Source organism: Neoarius graeffei, chromosome 17, assembly GCF_027579695.1.
Source record: "Neoarius graeffei isolate fNeoGra1 chromosome 17, fNeoGra1.pri, whole genome shotgun sequence".
Taxonomy (NCBI): domain Eukaryota; kingdom Metazoa; phylum Chordata; class Actinopteri; order Siluriformes; family Ariidae; genus Neoarius; species Neoarius graeffei.
The window spans coordinates 26,871,610-26,885,089 of NC_083585.1; positions in this window are offsets into that span (position 1 = coordinate 26,871,610).

The window sequence follows — 13,480 nt, forward strand, 5'->3', positions numbered from 1 at the left end:
CGGGAGGGTTGACAGGTATGTACTACCCAGAAGTAACCCAGGGTTCCCCCGCTAAACCGGAGTTGACAAAACCTGGTTATCTTGTTTGGGGTTAAACGGTACTACGACGCCAGTTATGAAGTTGATTTGTTGAACCTGTGTTAACCTAATCAGGGTTAATGCGCGTTCACGTTAAAGGGGAGGTTATCAGCGCAAATCCCCACTGTTCACAATGGCACGGTCGCCGTACTTCACGGAGGAAGAATGCGCTGTCATAATGCAAAGCTACGAGGAGTTCAAAACAACATTAAGAGCAAAATCTAACACAGCGGCTGCCAATAAGGAGCGGCAAGCATGTTGGCAACGAATTGCCGATTGGGTAAATGCGTAAGTACATTCTCCCTTCTACATGTTCCAGAACAGAAGTATTAGCCCAGTAGTAATAGGGTTATACCCGGAACAAATTTGTAACAAGCTGAAAATTTCAAAATGGCCAAAATGGCCGCCAAATGGAGATCTGCCCATATCTCAGGTCCAAAACAAAATATTAATGCAATTAAAAGGTCAGAATATATGTTTTGTAGGGTAGGAGAGTAAATTCCAACATGTGTGTATTAATTACATTGTGTATTAACATTATATAATAACAATGTACACATTATTATAACAGTATATTTGTGTATAATGTGTTCACTTGCCATGTCTGGTTAGATTGTCATATTTTTGGCACTGGGAGTTTCACTAAAACCAAAAACATCATGAACTCCAAAACATTACCTTCAATCCATTATAACAATTTATTTACATATATTGTTCATTATAACAAGAAGCTAATCCAACACAATAAATCATGGCGACTGAGTGTTCCTCAAATAATGAACCTATTTACAAGAAGACAACTGGTCATTGCTCTATAACTTTCAACTTCAACAATCAATAAATCAAACACATCAGTCAACCAGACAATCATATTTAATTGGTAGATTCATATACCAATACATCTATCATAAATCAATCCATAAATCAATCAATCAATGCAGTCATCATCCTCATCACATTCGGCAGAAACCGGTTCTTCAGTTTCTCCCTCATGATCTAACAAAGATGGCATTGGTGCTGCATTCGTGCATGTTTGACCACTGCACTTTGTACACAGGGCAGAGCAGTGTACCCCCATCTTCCTGCAGCCACATGACACTCCACAGCCATCTGCTCTGCAACCACAAGAGACCATGTTGAGCAGAGTGTCTGGAGCAATGGGGCGGTCAGTTTCAACTGGTGTCAAAATATCCTCCAGTTTCCATCCCCAATCTGTAGGCTGCAGGGGCCTACCCATCCATTCTTGAACAGTGAGATAAGTTCTGAATGAATGTTGTTTAGCTGGGAGTCGCCGGAATGTTGAAGAAGTGTACTGAAACAGCTTGCCATTGTAGTTTTAGAAGATAGAGTTCTCAAATTTAATTTCCCTTTAATATTTTATCAAAGCTTAAAGATGCACTAAATATTAAGGAAATTGATGTCTAATTGTTGTCTTACATTATGTTCATGTATGTAGGTAGCCTACTAAGCTAATCTGTCAATCATGTCAACCATCAAATTCCATGTAATTTCCACATTAATGACCTTGTAATCTTGGTTAATTTTAATTTTAACAGTGTGACAATGGTGAATTTGCATTGCTTGTATGAGAGAACATATAATTTAACATTTTAATTGCATTTATTATGTTTTATCCCTGAGATATTGAAAAATCTCCAATCGGTGGCCATTTTGGATGCCATCTTGAATTTCTCAGAGAGCACAAGGTGGATTCCCGGGGACTTTTAGTATGTTATTCCTAAGGGTATTCTGAACATATTCTGAAAAATTCAGCTTTTTACTAATTTGTTCCGGGTTGGACTCAATTTTGAGCTAATGCTCTTGGGCTATATAGGATGAGAGAAAGCTTCATGATCAATCACAAGTCACAGAAAATGGTCCTTCGACTTGGCCCCAGTCATATATAGCTTGTTTAATGTCCGAAAAATCCTGAATAAAATTTGGTATGGTAAATTCATGGAGTAGCCTACTTAAGCTGATATGTGCACATGAGTCACATGAATTAGGATGACTGACTGTTCAGTCCCTTTGACTAACACGGATGTGAAATCTCCGCGTTTCCGTGGAAATCCGCGTTTTTCAAATTGCCTTTCCGCGTAAAAAATCGTTTTCCGCGTTTTCTAAAATTTAAAAAAAAAAATATTCGGTAAAGTCTGGCGCGAAACTTTTCCGGATTTTACTAAGCGGAAGTGACGAAAGCTCCTTACAGCGATCTGATCATTATCGCTGTGTGGAGAGGAGTCGCTATTGTACATGCACTGCTACGAGTATGAATGAAAATGGCGGCGTTGTCTGTGAAGTCCGATGTCACGAAAATAGATTCTGGCATTGAAAATAAGTGGCGTTGGGACTGGTTAGAGCGCAAAGCTCCCGATGGAAGTGTTTTTAGTTTGGTTTTTGAAAAACTCAACAAGAAAGGAATCGCACGTTGCAAATTGTGTTGCTGTGAACTGAACTATGGACGGCGTGGATTTGTGACTCTCAGTGGACACGTGAAAAGCGAAAAACACAGGAGTCGAGTTGAGATTCAGAAGACTAACTATGCATTGCCAGGTAGGCATCAATAATAATAATAATAATAATAATAATGTTTTATCCTACGTATTAAAAACATTACCTTCACTGTTACTTTTTGAATGAAATTTTTAGTTCTCTGAAAATAATGTGATAATTCCAATCTAATTTATCACTAGCACATTTAATATTTACAGATACATTTGAACAATGATTAGGTTTAATCTGAAATTATATTGCAAGTATAAACTTCACAGAAAGTGTGGAATTTTATTTAGCCATTAATTTTTCAGGTGTTAGGTCTGATTGAAGAGAGTAAGTACATGTACTATGAACTGGTGGCAGGGTTTAAATTTTATTGCTAGTTATGTAAGGCCACATAAAATTATATTCTTGTTCCTCATAATCATTACAGCCCGAACCAAAAAAAATTGACCCACCATAAACATTTTTTTTTTTACACTGGTAATTTAGCGTCATGCCTCTGAAACCAGAGTCTGCTCCAACCATTCCAATTTTTCGTGTTTTATCCCCCACATAGCAGAAAAATAAAACAAAATAAAATAAAAATAAAATAAGCCCGTCCTACCCATTTTGAGGAAAAATAGTGATGAGAAACAAGAAATTATTTTCATATGGCCTAACATGACATTTGTAGTGGTGGTAGTTTGGTATCAATGGTAACATTTTTCAGACTTAAGGCCAGACACGGCACCCCAAACCTGAAACATGACACTTTTTTCTCATTTTCAAAATGAAGATAATGCTTGAGACATTTTACAAAGGCCAAAGTGAAGTTGATTGAATAACATTGTGAGTATCACAAAATTCAGTTTACTGTTCAATTTTGTTAAATGGATTCATTGTATATTAAGTGCAGTTTATTGGTAAATACTGACAAAGCAATTTCTTATATGTTAAATACTTTGTTGTTTGCTATTTGTTTCATGAGAATCTTTTAGAGTGAAATAAATTTTGAATTTCTAAAATTTCAAAATTAACTTATTTCTGTAACAAAGAAAGAGTAAAGTTGGTGTTCAAAATTGACTTAATCACATTAATAACAGTTACTGTTAGAAAATTGTAAAGACTTAAATATGATGGATTTAACTGCACAAATGCAGGAACTTTAATGAAATTGTCTGAAAATATTCCAAATTTTTTTGGTGGAGCATACATCCAAAACACCAGCTTGAAACTTGACTTTCTGCAGGTGTATTATGTTAGAAATTTTACATTTTATGTGCTTAAAATGTCACCATTTTAAGTCCTTTTTACAAAAATTTTCGTGGGGGAGACCCCCCAGACCCCCACCAATGGGAGGGCGCACCCTCCCATACCCTCCCCACGACAACTTCGGGGTCGTCTGTTGAGCCTAAAAATTTTCCTCTTTTTTTTAAATTTGTCACTCACATCCCTGGACTAAGGCTACATCCACACGACAATGGCAACGAGATGTTATTTAAAAAAATATCGCGTCCACATGGGCAACGATCAGTAAAATATCAGGTCCATATGGCAACGCAACGCTTGCTGAAAACGATGCAATACACATGCCACACCTCTAGGGGCGCTGTAAGACGGTCCCTTCGGAGACACCAGAACAATAGAAGAAGTAAGGACGCATGCGCATAAACTATTATGCGCGAGACTTCATATTAGCCACAAAGTCAGAAAAATCTGTTCATAAAATTACGTTATAATGACCAAATACAATGAAAAGTATTTTTCCAGTCTCACCTGTGAAAGGTAATCCCATGTGATCTCGTTTGGATGGCAAACCTGTTGGTACAGTTAAATGCAGCACATGAATGAGGCATCTTTATTCTCTGCTTTGACCCATCCAATATGGCGGCGAGGATGACGTATGATTCTACGCGGAAGGCGTCGTCGTTAATGGTCCGGAATAAATTGAATGCTACACGTTGATGGATTAATTTGTTCTTCTACGCCCTTTTTGAGGAATGTATTGTAGAACTTAAACCAACATCTGAAGAAGTGAGATCGCTCCTTTTTTTTCCCTATTTTTGCTGGCGGGATTGACTCTGCCCTAAGGGCTATTCTCTCTGTCTCTCTCTCTCTCTCTCTCTCTCTCTCTCTCTCTCACTTTGCACCATTACACAATAAATATTCACAGTGAAAATATTTTGTAAGCGCGTTTCATGAACCAAGTTATAGGATTTGTTGACAACTCGCATCGAGTTCGTTACACTTCTACCCGGCGTGAAGCACTGACAGTCATGTGGTTGTGACGTCATCGTAAACAAATCCGTTCTACTCATCCAGACGACTTCGCAATGGCAACGTTGCCAGATCTTTCCACTCTGGAACCCGTTCTCAAAAGATTGCGTTTTGGGGCACCCAAAACACCGGTGTCGTGTGGACGCCAGGCCTAAACGATAAACAATTGTATCGGATTCACCTGAATCCATTGCTGTGTGGACAGGGCCTCAGTTGGTGTATGTCCTGTGAACATTTCAGAGGCAACAGCAGTGCCAAACGCACCTGGCAATAGGTGAAAATGAAATATAAAAACATCATTCGTAATGGTGTGTGTGTGTGTGCGCGTGCAAGCAAGCATTCATTTGGCTTTTCTGTCTTTTCTTTTCAGGAATGGGAGAACTTGAATAAATAAATACAGTAGGAATGAGTGGTGATTTTGGCTTTTCTTTATTTTGTGTTACTGCCTGAAAAATTGACATCACCTAACGCAAAATGGGACCAGTACTGACAGGTTGATTTGAGGTATGGACATGACCTATTTGAATGTGGGCCTATATGAAGTAGACCTTTTACCTGTACGTTGATGCTATGGAAGGATTTTCTATTCACATAATCCCCCTCATGCTCTCCCAGGGGTGCACTGATTCGGATGTGAGTGCAGTCAATGGCTCCTATTACTCTTGGGGAAACCTGTATATTTTGTTAGTCATATCAATTGTCAGTCACAATTGTCTCTATGAGAGTAGGCAAACAGACACAATTTGATATTAGTAATTACCTGCGATTGCATAAAACCCTTCTTTGATCTGAAGTGCGGTTAAATGCCCAGGGAACACGACAAATGCATTCATCAGTTTGGTTAGGGCAAGTACCACTTTGCGAATCATACGACATACAGGAGGTTTTCAGCATCACCGATGGAATACATATATTGTCCACTGGCAAAGTAACGCAATGACAAGCACATAATTTGCTCGATTGTGAGGGCCTGGCTTCGGCGGGTTACATTGCAGACGTCTGCCTCGATCAGCTGGCAAAGGTAACGAATTCCCTCAGCTGAGAATCTATATCGTTCATGAAGAACATCGTCCGGGTATGCCAGCGGATTCTGGCGGTCTCTAAATACCGTCGCCCTCCGGAGAGAGCCCCTCACAATCTGCGCTAGTGTTGTGACTCTCGAGTCTCGAGCTGGGGGAGCCGTTCTTTCTGTCGTTCTTTTTCTGTACTGTGTTTCAGATGAAAAAGCTTTTGCCCAAGGACAAGAAGTAGGCTAAACAGCATTTGCCTTTTATTTATTCAAGTTTTATCTGTTGGCCTAATAGTTCAAATTGTTTTGTATTTTATTTATTTTATTTTCTCCTTTATTTAACCAGGGTAGTCACATTGAGGCTGTTGCCTCTTTTTCAAGTGAGCCCTGTCCAAGAAAGCAGCAATAAGCTAAAGCAGACATGCAGATAAACACAGCAGCAAAGCGAGCAAAGACATAAAAGATTAAAACATGAAAACATGCAGGACATAATCAAAACATGCAAGACATAAGCAAGATATGCATAGCTTAAAAGAATGGCAGGGCATGAGCACATCATACTAAACAACACACACAACTTGATAAGACAAGCAGGACAAAAACATACCATGCAGGGCAACAAGATACACACAGCTTAAAACACACAATAGGTTAAAAGACAGGCAGGACACATCAATAACATGTTGGACAAGAGACACTTAGCTTAATATACACGCAGGTTGAGACAAGCAGAATATAAACATAGCATGCTAGACAGCAAGAGAGCAGAGATTACCGTAAAAAATAGGTACACAATGAAATAAGAACACAAACAAGCACATAACAGGTAACATAGACCAAAGCTGGCATACTTACAACATGAACATAAAAAATAATGCACTGAATGTGTTCAATAGAATAGCCTTAACCTTAAAAACACTTGCATTGATATTTTAGTATGTCAGCAATGCGTAACTTAAAATCAGTCAATGGAATGAACAAATCTAGCTTTAACTGTTTCTGGAGTTCATTCCAGGTTGAGGGGGCATTGTATTGAAAGGCTCATCTCATCTCATCTCATTATCTCTAGCCGCTTTATCCTTCTACAGGGTCGCAGGCAAGCTGGAGCCTATCCCAGCTGACTATGGGCGAAAGGCGGGGTACACCCTGGACAAGTCGCCAGGTCATCACAGGGCTGACACATAGACACAGACAACCATTCACACTCACATTCACACCTACGGTCAATTTAGAGTCACCAGTTAACCTAACCTGCATGTCTTTGGACTGTGGGGGAAACCGGAGCACCCGGAGGAAACCCACGCGGACACGGGGAGAACATGCAAACTCCGCACAGAAAGGCCCTCGCCGGCCCCGGGGCTCGAACCCAGGACCTTCTTGCTGTGAGGCGACAGCGCTAACCACTACACCACCGTGCCGCCCTATTGAAAGGCTAATTTTCCAAAATTGGTTCTAGGAGTTGGTATGTTAAAGAGAATAATATTGTTTGATCTGAGGTTATATCTATTATTTGAAGACCGAGAAAACAGTGATAGATAGGATGGTAACAAACCAATAACTGCCTTATAAATGAAAGTCAGCCAATGAAGCTGCCTGCGTACTGACAGCGGGTGACAACCAGACAGGCTGTACAGGTCACAATGATGTGTTGAATATTTAGCCCCAGTAATAAAACGTAGCGCAGAGTGATAAGTTGAATCTAGCAACCGTAGCACAGACTTTGATGCATGCATATAAAGAATGTCACCATAGTCTAATACAGAAACAAATGTAGATATTACCAGTTCCTTTCTGGCTTTAAGATTAAAACATGCCTTATTTCTATAATAAAACCCTAATTTTACTTTTAGTTTCTGCACTAAGCTGGTATATAGTTTATAATGTTGTGTGATATTAATGATAATATTGTGGGGAAACTACTTTGCACGGACGTTCATTTAATTTATTCTATCGTGATTTTGTTCGTTCTTTTTTTGTGTATTTTATTTATTTATCTGCTTGTCTAGTTGTATCTATTTTTCTAATAATAATATATTTTTTGCATTAATAGTTTGTTTTTTCCTATTAAAATAATCTTGTATTCTTGTTATAACTTTATCTATTTATCTGACTGTTTAGTTGTATCTATTTTTGTTACAATTTCAATATTTTTAATATAGAAAGTTTGTTTTTTTTCTATTAAAATGTTCTTGTGTGATAACTAGTTCTTGTGTTATATTTATTGTAGTTGTATCTATTTTGTATCTCAGACTTAAATATTTTTGTAAAACAAGTGTTTTTCTATAAAATATTCTTGCGTTCTTGATAACTGTTCGAGTGTTTTTTTTTTTTTAACAGAAAAGCCGTTCGGGCGGCACGGTGGTGTAGTGGTTAGCGCTGTCGCCTCACAGCAAGAAGGTCCTGGGTTCGAGCCCCGGGGCTGGCGAGGGCCTTTCTGTGTGGAGTTTGCATGTTCTCCCCGTGTCCGCGTGGGTTTCCTCCGGGTGCTCCGGTTTCCCCCACAGTCCAAAGACATGCAGGTTAGGTTAACTGGTGACTCTAAATTGACCGTAGGTGTGAATGTGAGTGTGAATGGTTGTCTGTGTCTATGTGTCAGCCCTGTGATGACCTGGCGACTTGTCCAGGGTGTACCCCGCCTTTCGCCCGTAGTCAGCTGGGATAGGCTCCAGCTTGCCTGCGACCCTGTAGAAGGATAAAGCGGCTAGAGATAATGAGATGAGATGAGAAAAGCCGTTCTGCATGGACATTCATTGAAGCCCTCATTGTTTTTTAATGGTTATTTATGAGCGTTTAGGGGTTACAATAATGCAAGTCTAGGTTGCTTTATATAAAAGGTATGTCCAGAAATATTGATGTCACTGTCTAAGCAGAGGGATCTGGCTTCTTTAGACGCTGTCTTCTTAAAACTGAATAAATATTTAAAAAGAGCCAAATGAGCCAGTCTTTTGAACGGCTCTTTTCAAAGAACGGATCACAAAGATGCGGATCCCATGAAAGAGCCATAAATCCCATCTCTAATCTGCGCTCCGATATCGCACGGGTCATCCAGGTACGCTGGCATTGTCTCTAGAGGAAATGTCGGTGGAGAGGTGGTGTTTAAAAAGGGTGTGGTTAATCGGAAACCTCGGGTTAACCAAGAACATAACCTGAGACGAGCAGGTTTGAGATGCAGCATAAATTGCCATGGCAGCATACCTCGGTTTGAACATAGCCAACTTTCGTAGTATGGGTTAATCGGGAAGTTACGCTGCACGTGATCAAGTTACTCTCGAAGTTACCCTGGTAAGCCAGAAAACCCGCTTCGTAGTACAGGGCCCAGGTGTGTGACAGCGTGTACGCTCCCTCATCCCGGTTTATCGTCCTTTCTGCCTGCTTGCGTATCTCCACTGCCTCTAAAATCCAACGCTGGTATCTATTTTCTTCAGCGCGAATGACTCTGGCCTCTTCCCAATTCATTATGTGATTATGTCGTTTGCAGTGGCCTGAAATGGCTGATTTTAGGTTTTCTTGGTATGCTTTTTCTTTTTCAGATCTTGTGTGTCTTTTTGTTGTTTCTTTCTCACATTCTATTTGGTGTTCTTTCCTTCGTGTATGGAAGCATCTGCCCGTTTCACCAATATAGACTTTATTACATGAACGGCAAGGGATTTCATAGATGACATTGCATTTGTTGTCCGGTTGTATTTTGTCTTTGGGGTGAATTAGCAACTGTCGGAGGTTCTTGTATGGTTTGACCGGGGTGTTGATGTGATATTTCCTCATGGATCGTTGAATGCATTCTGTGACTCCTTTTATGTATGGTAGTGTGACAAAGCCCCGGTTTGTTTTTTCAGTGTTTTTTCTTGTTTGTTTTTTTTTCCCTTTATTTGTGTCTGTAATTTCCCTTTTCGGATTGCCCACGGTGGATATTGGCAGTTTTTTAATGCCTGTTGAATGTGTTGGTCCTCCTCCTGTCTATCTTTCTCCTCCGTGATGCTCTGTGCTTGGTCGTATAGTGTTCTGATTACTGACATTTTGTGTGTGATGGGATGTTCAGATGTCCAGAGAAGATATTGGTCGGTGTGTGTAGGTTTTCTGTATGTTGTAATTCTAATGTTCCCTTCTTCTGTATGGTGTATTTTTAGGTCCAAAAAAGCTATTGTCTTGTCCATTTCCTCTTCGTGTGTGAATTTTATGTTGCCTGTCTTGTCTATGGAGTTTAGGTGATCGGTGAGTTGTTGTGTGTGGGCTGTTTTGATTATTTCGAGTATGTCATCAACGTGGCGGCACGGTGGTGTAGTGGTTAGCGCTGTCGCCTCACAGCAAGAAGGTTCGGGTTCGAGCCCCGTGGCCGGCGAGGGCCTTTCTGTGTGGAGTTTGCATGTTCTCCCCGTGTCCGCGTGGGTTTCCTCCGGGTGCTCCGGTTTCCCCCACAGTCCAAAGACATGCAGGTTAGGTTAACTGGTGACTCTAAATTGACCGTAGGTGTGAATGTGAGTGTGAATGGTTGTATGTGTCAGCCCTGTGATGACCTGGCGACTTGTCCAGGGTGTACCCCGCCTTTCGCCCGTAGTCAGCTGGGATAGGCTCCAGCTTGCCTGCGACCCTGTAGAAGGATAAAGCGGCTAGAGATAATGAGATGAGATGAGATGTCATCAACGTATCGTTTCCAGAAAATGGGTTTGCAGTCGTCTGGTGCAAGCGGGCAGAAAGGACGATAAACCGGGATGAGGGAGCGTACACGCTGTCACACACCTGGCGCGCCGTCCTGGGGGAGCGACCTGACAGCAGGAGGCGTGGACTACCTGTCAAATCGGACAGGACGTTCACACCTCCGTAACGTAACATCAGCTGATAAGGCACGTCACCACCTAACATCTGGTGACAATTCTGAGGAAGGCGGAAGTTTCACGCCGGAACTGTCAACAAGGTAACGAGCTTAAAATCCTTGTCTAAGAAACGAACTTAAAAATACTATAATAATTACAGATGTGCTTCAGATCATAAATACATCCCTAGAGACTGGCATTTTTCCTGTGTCCCTGAAAAAAGCCGTTGTAAAGCCCCTACTTAAAAAGAATAATCTGGTTGCTTCAGTATTGAACAACTACAGGCCAATATCAAATCTACCATTAATTGGGAAAATCCTTGAAAAAATTGTCTTCAATCAATTAACTGCCTTCTTGATATCAAACAGCTGTTTTGATAACTTTCAGTCAGGATTTCGTGCCAATCATAGCACTGAAACAGCGCTGATTAAAGTTATAAATGACATACGTCTTAATACTGATGCAGGCAAAACATCGGTCCTGGTGTTACTGGACCTCAGTGCAGCTTTTGATACTGTTGATCACAACATACTGCCATATCGACTTGAACACTGGGTTGGGTTGACTGGTAAAGTTATCAATTGGTTAAAATCATACTTAAAAGATAGAAGCTTCTTTGTTACCATGGGAAATTGTACCTCAACATCAATGTCCTTGATCTGTGGTGTTCCCCAGGGGTCAATCCTTGGACCATGACTATTCAACCTTTATATGCTCCCACTTGGACAAATTATCAAGAACAACTCAATTTTGTATCACTGCTATGCAGATGACACCCAAATTTATTTTGCTCTATCACCTAATGATTATGCCCCCTTGAATGTCTCTACCAGTGTATCGACCAAATCAACAACTGGATGTCACAAAATTTTCTTCATCTGAACACAGATAAAACAGAAGTAATTCTATTTGGGAAAAAAGATGAAAGACTCAGGATTACCACTATTCTTGACACAAAGGTGATTAAAACAAAAGATATGGTTAAAAATCTTGGTGTTTTCTTGACAGCGAGCGAAACTTTGACAGTCACATGAAAGCAATCACTAAATCGGCATTTTATCACCTAAAAAACATTTCCAAACTAAGAGGACTTATGTCAAAAAATGATCTGGAAAAACTTATACATGCCTTCATCTCTAGTAGGGTTGACTACTGCAATGGCCTTTTCACAGGCCTGCCAAAAAAGACCATCAAATGACTTCAGCTGGTTCAAAATGCAGCAGCTAGGGTTCTCACACGAACAAAAAGAACAGAGCACATTACTCCAATTCCAAGGTCCCTTCACTGGCTTCCAGTAAGCTACAGAATTGACTTTAAAGCATTGCTGCTGGTGTACAAATCTCTAAATGGTACAGGGCCCAATTACCTCTCTGATATGTTGCAGCGGCCTAACCCAATCAGATCTACCAGATCGCAGCAGCAAAACTTACTGGTAAAACCTGTTGTTAAAACAAAGTGTGGTGAAGCAGCTTTTAGCTACTATGCAGTACAGCTATGGAACCAACTCCCAGAGGACATCAAAAATGCTCCTGCTGTTGGCAGCTTCAAATCTAGACTAAAGACCAAGCTGTTTTCAGATGCTTTCTGCTAACTGATAAATATCATCTTTACAGGTTTTAAACTTTACTTAACTTTTATTCTATTTTATTCTGCTGTTTTTTTTTACTGAACTTTTACTTCATTTTATTATTTTATTTCTACTATTGTTTAATTCTTATTTTTTTCTCTCTTCTTCCCCCTTTATTTTATGTAATTTTATTTTCTATTGTTTACTGGTTTGCCTCTACCTCTGTAAAGCACATTGAACTGCCACTGTGTATGAAATGCGCTATATAAATAAACTTGCCTTGCCTTTGGCAAAAGCGACTAGCGACAAATCTAGCATCTTTTCTGGTGTTTTGGAGACTCTGACGTGAAAGCACGTATATTTCTGCAGATACTGTCCTCAACGAGCAGCAGGTGCTCTGCAATTACAGCATTCCAAAAATACTACTGAAACTTTCTCACTTCCATCGACAGGTTCTTCTCGCATGGACATTGATTTACAAACACAGTTTCTCTCCGCAGAGTTGCTTCATTTGGAATAACCGTAATATTGTTTATAAAAAAACACTATTTTTGGATAAATGGTTTAACAACGGAATTGTTATGGTTAGTCAATTGTTCAAAAAAAGATGGGTTGCTGTATAATTATTCTGAATTTCTTATGAGATATAATATACCAATAACACCTAGAGAATTTTCAGTGGTTTTTGATGTTATTCAGGGGCTCTTACAGCTCTCCTCTCTTATCATTCAGTCCTCCTGATGCATCACAGTCTTCTCTTGTTTTTCATCTGGTAAGCTTTTTAACTCCAAAGTAAGAGCCATGTTTCAGGATGGCCTAGTCTCTGTCCCACCAGCATCATTTTATTGGGCCAATTTTGTGTCTGATATTGATTGGAAAAAAGTTTGGTCGTTACCACAAAGATTTTTTCTATCAAACAAAGTCAAAGAGATCTCATTTAAATTGATACACAAATTCTACCCTGCAAAATAATACAGTGGGGCAAAAAAGTATTTAGTCAGTCACCAATTGTGCAAGTTCTCCCTTAAGTGGATGAGAGAGGCCTGTAATTTTCATCATAGGTACACTTCAACTATGAGAGACAGTCTCGCACACTTACTCTCTTGTGTATTCTATTCTGGTTTTTTTAAGTCTGTTCTTGGAATGTCTTGTTCATGTCTGTATTTTGCTCTTGATTTAGCTCTGTTTAATTGTACTTAATAAATAATAATAAAAAAAAAACGAGCAGCAGATGCTGCCAGGAGCCCCTCCGCCACCCCACAG